The sequence below is a fragment of the Otolemur garnettii genome, unplaced genomic scaffold (genome assembly GCF_000181295.1).
Source record: "Otolemur garnettii isolate 467f Iridium unplaced genomic scaffold, OtoGar3 scaffold00275, whole genome shotgun sequence".
Classification (NCBI taxonomy): Eukaryota; Metazoa; Chordata; class Mammalia; order Primates; family Galagidae; genus Otolemur; species Otolemur garnettii.
Genome location: NW_003852670.1, coordinates 363,409 through 371,585, shown reverse-complemented (window position 1 = coordinate 371,585; position 8,177 = coordinate 363,409). Strand labels below are relative to the sequence as shown.

Below are 8,177 nucleotides of genomic sequence, written 5' to 3'. Positions count from 1 at the left end.
GGGCCCACCAAACAACAATGACAACTACAACTTAAAAACAGCCAGGTGTTATGGCAGATGCCTGTAGTTCCAGCTACTTGGGAGGCCGAGGCAAGAGAATCGCTTAAGCCCAAGAGTCTGAGGTGGCTGTGAGCTGTGAAGCCACAGCACTCTACCCAGGGCAACAGCTTAAGACCGTCTCAAGGAAGAAGAAAAAAAAGGCCTACTTTAAGTGATAACAAGTGAAATTTGGAAGATGACATGAGGGTAAAACTGATTAGCACCCTTGGAAACACTTGGTGACACAGGACAAATATTAACTACTACATACCTATATGCAGAATGATAGTTCACGTAACAGAAATATCATTTGTCAGATTGTTTATGCTAGTGTAGAAGGGGATACAATAGTCTGTGTAGCTTACACACATGAACTACCAAAATATGGTGTGAAGGCTGGCCTGATAAGGTACATCACAGCATGCTGCACTGGCCTGCTGCTGGCACCTCAGGCTTCTCAACAAGGTCATGGAGAAGGTCCATGAAAGCCAAGTGGAGGTGACTGGAGATGAGTATGATGTGGAAAGCATGACAGGCCGGCCTGGTCCTCTTATGCACTGTTTGAATACAAGCCTTGCCAGAACTACCACTGCCAATAAAGTTTTGGGGCCCTGTGGATGCAGGCTTGTCTATCCCTCACGGTACCAAATGACTTCCCTGGTTATGACTCTGAAAGGAAGGAATTTAATGCAGAAGTACATCAGAAGCACATCATGGGTCAGAATGTTACACATTACACAAGTTACCTAATGGAAGAAGATGAAGGTGCTTACAAGAAACAGTTCTCACAATATGTAAAGAACAATGTTACTCCAGACATGACAGAGGAGGTGTGTAAGAAAGCTTGTGCTGCTGTAAAAGATAATCCTATCTATGAGAAAGGCCCAAAACAGAAGAGGTGAAACTGTCCCACAACCTCCCTTGCCCAGAAGAAAAATTGGCAAGGCAAGCTTCCTCAGAGCTCAGAAGTGAGCTGCCAAAAGGTAAACCAAACTGCAATTTTCTGCAAGGATTTTTACATAAAGATAATAAATTTATTGATTAAGCAAAAAGAAATTTTTTTTTTTTTTTGAGATAGCATCTCACTTTTTTACCCTAGGTAGGGTGCCATAGCATCATAGCTCACACCAACTTCCAGCTCCTGGGCTTAGGTGATTCTCTTGCCTCAGCCTCCCAAGTAGCTGGAACTACAGGCACCCGCCACAATACCTGGCTATTTATTTTTCTTGTTGTTGTTGCAATTTGGTCGGGGCTGGGTTCGAAACCACCAGCCTTGGTATATATGAGGCCGGCGCCCTACCCACTGAACCACCGGTGCCACCCAAAGAAGAAAATTTTCTTTCTTTTTTTTTTTTTTTAAAGACAGAGCCTCAAGCTGTCGCCCCCAGGTAGAGTACCGTGGCATTACAGCTCACAGCAACCTCCAACTCCTGGGCTCAAGCGAGTCTCTTGCCTCCGCCTCCCAAGTAGCTGGGACCACAGGCGCCCGCCACAACGCCCGGCTATTTTTTGGTTGCAGCCGTCATTGTTGTTTGGCGGGTCCAGGCTGGTGATTCGAACCCGCCACCTTAGGTGTACATGGCTGGCGCCTTAGCCAGTTGAGCTATAGGAGCTGAGCCAAGAAGAAAATTTTCATACAAAAATTTTCAACTATAAAATGGGCCAAAAATATGAAGAGACATTTCACTGATAAGAGCATATGACAAATAACATGAAAAGATACGGTCAAGATTATTAGACATTAGGCTCAGCACCTGTAGCTCAGTGGCTAGGGCGCCAGCCACATACACCACAGCTGGTCACAGTTTGAATCCAGCCCAGGCCGCCAAACCATAACAACTATAACCAAAAAATAGCCGGGCATTATGGCGGGTGCCTGTAGTCCCAGCTACTTGTGAGGCTGAGGGATGACTGCTTGAGCCTAAGAGTTGGAGGTTGCTGTGAGCTATGAGGCTACAGCACTCTACCAAAGGTTACAAAGTGAGACTCTGTCAAAGAAAAAATAATAAAATAAGAGTGACAAAACCAGGTACTGATAAGAGTGTAAAAGAAATGGATCTCTCACACATTTCTGGTGAGCATGTAAAATGGCACAGCTACTTTAGAAAATAGTTAGGCATTTTCTTCAAAAACACGCTAACACAACTCACCAATTGTACTCCTAGGCACTGACGAAGGTTCTTGCTTAATCAGGTTCCTGAGCTCTCTCCTAGGCCCAAATGTGCACTTCCTTGTAAAATCCAGTTTTAGCAAAGAACCTTGCTAAGTTAGGTAAGCATGCCCTTCCCCAGTATTTAATCAGGTTCCTCATCCTCCATCATTCCCCAGGTGCTATCTGGTCACTCTGGCCTATTTTCAGTAAGAATCCTGTTAGGCCGGTATAACCAGAATCTTCCGTTCTCCCTGGTGTTTCTTGTTGGTAATTTTCCATCCACTACCCCCCCACCTGCTCCTTAGCTATCATTTCCCACTTGCCCATCTGTACTAAGCACTGAGGCCAATCTCTCTGCCCCACTGCAGGACACTGCAGTAGCAGTCCCTTTCCTTACCATGTTTTAACAAGAATCATTTTTTTTAATAGCACCTGTCCCAAAGAAATAAAAACTTACATCCACACAAAAACCTGAACATAAATATTCACAGCAGTTTTATTTTTAATACCCAAAAACTCGGGGCAGGGAGAAATTATTCTTCAATAAGTAAACGGTTGGACAAACTATGTTATATCTATATGATGAAATCCTACTCAGCAATAAAAGGAAAGAATCACTGATTCACATAACTTGGACAGATCTCAAGGAATTAGGTTGAATGGGGAAAAAAAGCCAATTTCATAAAGGTCACATACTTATGATTTCATTTATTAAACATTCTCAAAATGACAAAATCACAGAGATGAAAAACAGATTAATGGTTGCCATGGGTACAGGTATGGCAGGTATGTATAAGACAGATCTTTGTACTGATGGAATTTGTGTCTTAATGCCATGGTAGTTACTCAAATCTACTATTTGTAAGTTTAAACAGTATAGAACTATACACAAAATGTACCAATGTCAATTTCTTGTTTGATACTGTATATGGGTTATAATCAGGTCAAATGAGATTTTTTGTTTCCTTATGTGTTCAAGTTTAAGGAAAAATAATATTGCTATTTACCTCTGTGCTGATAGATCTGTAGTAATTACAGCAAAGGAAAAAAATCTGTCTTTCCAATCTTAAAATTTTTCTAAAGGAAGATGGTATTTTCCTTGCAAATTGTTTTTTTAAAAAAATGTTTTTTCTATGTATTTCCTTTTGATAAGAGCTGTGATATATATGTTTGTATATTCAGGAATGTTTAGTGTTTTTGTCACGTACTGTTATTTACCCAGTCATTAAGGGTATCTTTATTTTTCTCTAACTGTTCACAATTTCTAATAAAATTTATCTAGGAGATAAAACCTTTAAAAAAAAAAGTAGTAGTAGTAAACCATCAGGAGAGACCTATTAATCCCTAATTTTAAATTTTTTCAAAATCTATTTTCTAAAGATAGTATTTTTAACTCTGCCTTTTATAAGATCTTGAGTAGCAAATTTCAAGACATCATCTTTCCTTTATGTGAGAGTATGTATGTGCATATATAAATATGTGTATGTGTGTGTGAGACAGGATTTCATTCTGTCACCCAGGCTAGAAAGCAGTGGCATCATCACAGCTCTGCAACCTCAAACTGCTAGACTCACACTGTCCTCCTGCTCCAGCCTCCTGGGTAGTTCAGACGATCAGCATGCACCACCATGTGTGCTGGGTTTTTTCTATGTTACTCAGGCTGATCTTGAACTCCCGGCCTGAAGCAATCCTCTTGCCTTGGCCTCCCAAAGTGCTAGGATTATAGGAGGCATAAGCCAAGTACAAGCCACATGATTGCATATCTTGAACAGTAAAGAAGTAAAGATTAGCTAGGAAACTTTTATTCTTTTTTTTTTTTCTTTTTTTGAGACAGAGCCTCAAGCTGTCCCCCTGGGCAGAGTGCCGTGGCATCACAGCTCACAGCAACCTCCAACTCCTGGGCTCAAGCGAGTCTCCTGCCTCCGCCTCCCAACTAGCTGGGACCACAGGTGCCCGCCACAACGCCCGGCTATTTCTTGGCTGCAGCCATCATTGTTGTTTGGCGGGTCCGGGCTGGGGACTCGAACCCGCCACCCTAGGTGTACGTGGCTGGCGCCCCAGCCGGTTGAGCTATAGGTGCTGAGCCGGAAACTTTAATTCTATAGTGGTTTCTAGTTTCTTATGCAATGAAGAATCCCCATAATACAGGACTACACAAAACAGATTGACTTCTGAGTCCTCAGTCCTTAGGGACTTCCCCGCTTGGTGTCCCTCCACCTCTGGCTCTGTTTAGCAGTGGCAATTCCAAGCTGAGTGTTAATCTATTCTAGTAGCAGAATCTACCTGCAGCAACATGAACTCCTAGATCAGTGGTTCTTAACCTTCCTAATGCCACGACCCTTTAATACAGTGGTTGGGGGTCACCACAACATTAAGAACTGTATTAAAGAGTCTCGCATTAGGAAGGTTGAGAACCACTGCCCCAGATAATCATCTACGTCTATGCTCTTTCTCAATTTATCCTTCCCAACCTTGAAGCATGAAAACTACTTCTATATTCTTCTTTCTTATCTACAACTTAATAATATAAAACATTTGAATTATTTGATACAGCCTTTTCCCCTTTCTAAGTAAATCCTACTTAATTAGTAGGAAAACATACTGTTCATCAACTGTTTTTCTAAATTATCGATAAACCACTTGTTTTATGGCTGATAGGTAAAAAGTACCCAAAGCAAGCTACTTAGAATTTTACTACACGAAACAGTAAAATTTCTATGAGGAATTGTCAGGAAGTGATTCTAGATTACTAAGGGTTCACTAATTCTTCTAAAATGTGTGCTGTTGCGCTTTCTCCACACAAAGAAATTTAGAATTAACATTATGAACACCAATTACAGAGTTCTGATACAGTATAAAGAAATCATCAGGATCAGTGCCTGTGGCTCAAGCGGCTAAGGCGCCAGCCACATACACCTAAGGTGGCGGGTTCAAATCCCCAGCCCGGGCCCGCCAAACAACGATGATGGCTGCAACCAAAAAATGGCCAGGTGTTGTGGCGGGCGCCTGTGGTCCCAGCTACTTGGGAGGCTGAGGCAGGAGACTCGCTTGAGCCCAGGAGTTGGAGGTTGCTGTGAGCTGTGATGCCATGGCACTTTACCCAGGGGGATAGCTTGAGGCTCCGTCTCAAAAAAAAAAAAAAAAGAAAAGAAAAAAGAAATCATCAGAGACTACTAAAGCACATGGCTGTTTATTCGAGATCTAAATGGTCCCAAAAGAGTGTTGTACTTACTTACTTGCTTATCTGTATGTTTTTTTTTAAGCTTGTACTTTTTGTTAAGCTTTCTCCTCTTTGCTAACAGCTACCTGTAATGTATGCTTGCTAATACTACTACCCATTCTTCAGAAACCAGAACCAGAAAACTAGCTTAATGTAGCTCTGTGTTTCAGGGTCTATAGAAATTAAAAAACTGCATATAACAGACTTAGACTAAAGGTAAGAAAACCAAACACACCTTCCATTATAATCATTAACAAGTAATGGTTGCACTCTGCTGACATTATGATTTAAAAAAAAATAAAAGACTACTTAAAGGAAAAAAGAAAAGATGACATACTTGAATGAGTCAACTCAGGAAAAAACAAAGATGGGTGGGGCTAAAAACCAGACCCATCTCCAACTGCTACTTGACACTGCTAAGGAGATATGCTAACACTCAAAACACAGGAAACACAGCTTATCTTACTCTCCTATCTTCTCACTAGCTTACTCTTCTTGAATCCTTTATTTTGCTTAATGCACAACTATTTAAAAGAAAGCATTTTGCCATTACCTAATAAAGTTGACAGTATCTGTACCCAAAGACACCAACAATTCTATCTTAGGTATAAAACCTAGAGAACCTTTTCTATACAGCTACAGTAGACATGCACAGTATCTGCAGCATTGTTTTCTTTTTTCTTTCATTTTTTTTAAGACAGAGTCTCAAGCTATATAGCCCTGGGTAGAGTACCATGATATCACAGCTCACAGCAACCTCAAACTCTTGGGCTTAAGCAATTCTCTTGCCACAGCCTCCCAAGTAGCTGGGACTACAGGCGCCAGCCACAACGCCCAGCTATTTTCTTCTTGATTGTAGTTGTCACTGTTTGGTGGGCCCAGGCTGAATTCTAACCCTCCAGCTCTGGTGTATGTGGCTGGCACCCTAGCCACTCGAGCTACAGGGGCTGAGCCTGCAGCATTGTTTTCTTTTTCTTTTTTTTTGAGACAGAGCCTCAAGCTATCACTGGGTAGTGTGCATGGCATCACAGCTCACAGCATCTTCCAACTCTTAGACTCAAGTGATCTTCTTGCCTCAGCCTCTCAAGAAGCTGGGACTACAGGGACCTGCCACAATGCCTGGCCATTTTTTGGTCATAGTTGTCATTGTCGTTTGGCAGACCCGGGTTGGATTTGAACCCGCCAGCTCTGGTGTATGTGGCTGGCACCTTAGCAGCTTGAGTTACAGGTGCTGAGCCAGCATTGTTTTCTTTTCTTTTTCTTTTTTAAGAGACAGAGTCTTACTTGTCCCCCTCAGTAGAGTACTGTGGCATCACAGCTCACAACAACCTCCAGCTCTTAGGCTTAGGTGATTCTCTTGCCTCAGCCTCCCGAGTAGCTGGGACTACAGGTGCCTGCCACAATGCTCAGCTATTTTTTTGTTGCAGTTTGGCCGAGGCTGGGTTTGAACCCACCACCCTGGGTATATGGGGCCAGCACCCTATTTACTGAGCCACAGGTGCTGCCCTCAGCATTATTTTCTTTATAGCAAAAACTGGAAGAAACGTTAAGTGTCAAAGAATAGCAAAATAGATAAACTATAGTATGTTCATAAAACAGAATTACCACACAGTGGTAAAACAAACCTCAATTAACAATGTCAATATGAATGAAATTTCAAAACTAAAATGTTGAATTTTTTAAAAAACCCAAGAAGAATACATATGTACAGTATAATTCCATTATAAAGCTCAAAAATAGGTCAAGCAAAAAAAGAAAATGTATATTAAAGAGAAAATAACAAATGTGGTAAAACTTGCAGAAAAACTAAGAAATAACACTAAAATTTAGGACAATTACTTCTAGGGAGGGAGAAGTAATTATTTTGAGGCATGAAGGGGTTCAAAGATGCCCCTGCATTTCCTTTTTTTTTTTTTTTTTTTTTTGGCAGTTTTTGGCCAGGGCCGGGTTTGAACACCTCTACACCTCTGGTATATGGGGCTGTACCATTACATTTATTCAGAAAAACGGCTAGGCGGCTGGCCATAATGGCTATAATCCTACCACTCTGAAGGCTAAGGCTAATGGACTGCTTGAGCTCAGAAGTTCAAAACTAGCCTAAGCAAAAGTGAGACTCCTCTACAAAAAATGTAAAAATAAGCCAGGTGTTGTGGAGTGTACTTATAGTCCCAGCTACTTGGAAGGCTGAGGCAAGAGAATCGCTTGAGTCCAAGAGTTGGAGGCTGCTGTGAGCTACAACTCCAGGGTACTCTACCTAGGGCCACAGAGTGATACTGTCTCAAAAAAATTAATTAAATAAATAAATAATAAAATAAAACATACATCTTATTATATATACTTTTGTATGTAGGATAGGTTTTAGAATAAAATTCTACTTTAATAGGATGTAAACATGGCTAGATGTTAACGTTTTTAAAATCTGGATATTGGGCTGGGTGTGGTGGCTCAAACTTACAATCCTAGCACTAGGGAGGCCGAGGTGGGTGGTAAGCTCACAGGTTCGAGACCAGCCTGAGCTAGAGTGAGATCCTGTCTCAAAAAACTAGCCAGGTGTTACAGTGGGCACTTGTAGTCCCAGCTACTTGGGAGGCTCAGGCAAGAGAACTGCTTGAGCCCAAGAGTCTGAGGTTGATGTGAGCTATGAGGCCATAGCACTCAGTTGAGGGCAACAAAGTAAGACTTAAAATAAAATCTGAATATTTAGCAACACTCCCAGATAACATAAATGTCTATTACATTTATGCAAATGTGCATAAATGTCTATTA

The 8,177-nt window shown here is 41.4% G+C and overlaps 1 pseudogene; it reads left to right on the top strand.

Moving 5' to 3' along the window:
• Positions 1-314: 314 nt before the first annotated feature.
• Positions 315-1,026, top strand: LOC100956681 (annotated as a pseudogene).
• The last annotated feature ends 7,151 nt before the right edge of the window (positions 1,027-8,177 follow it).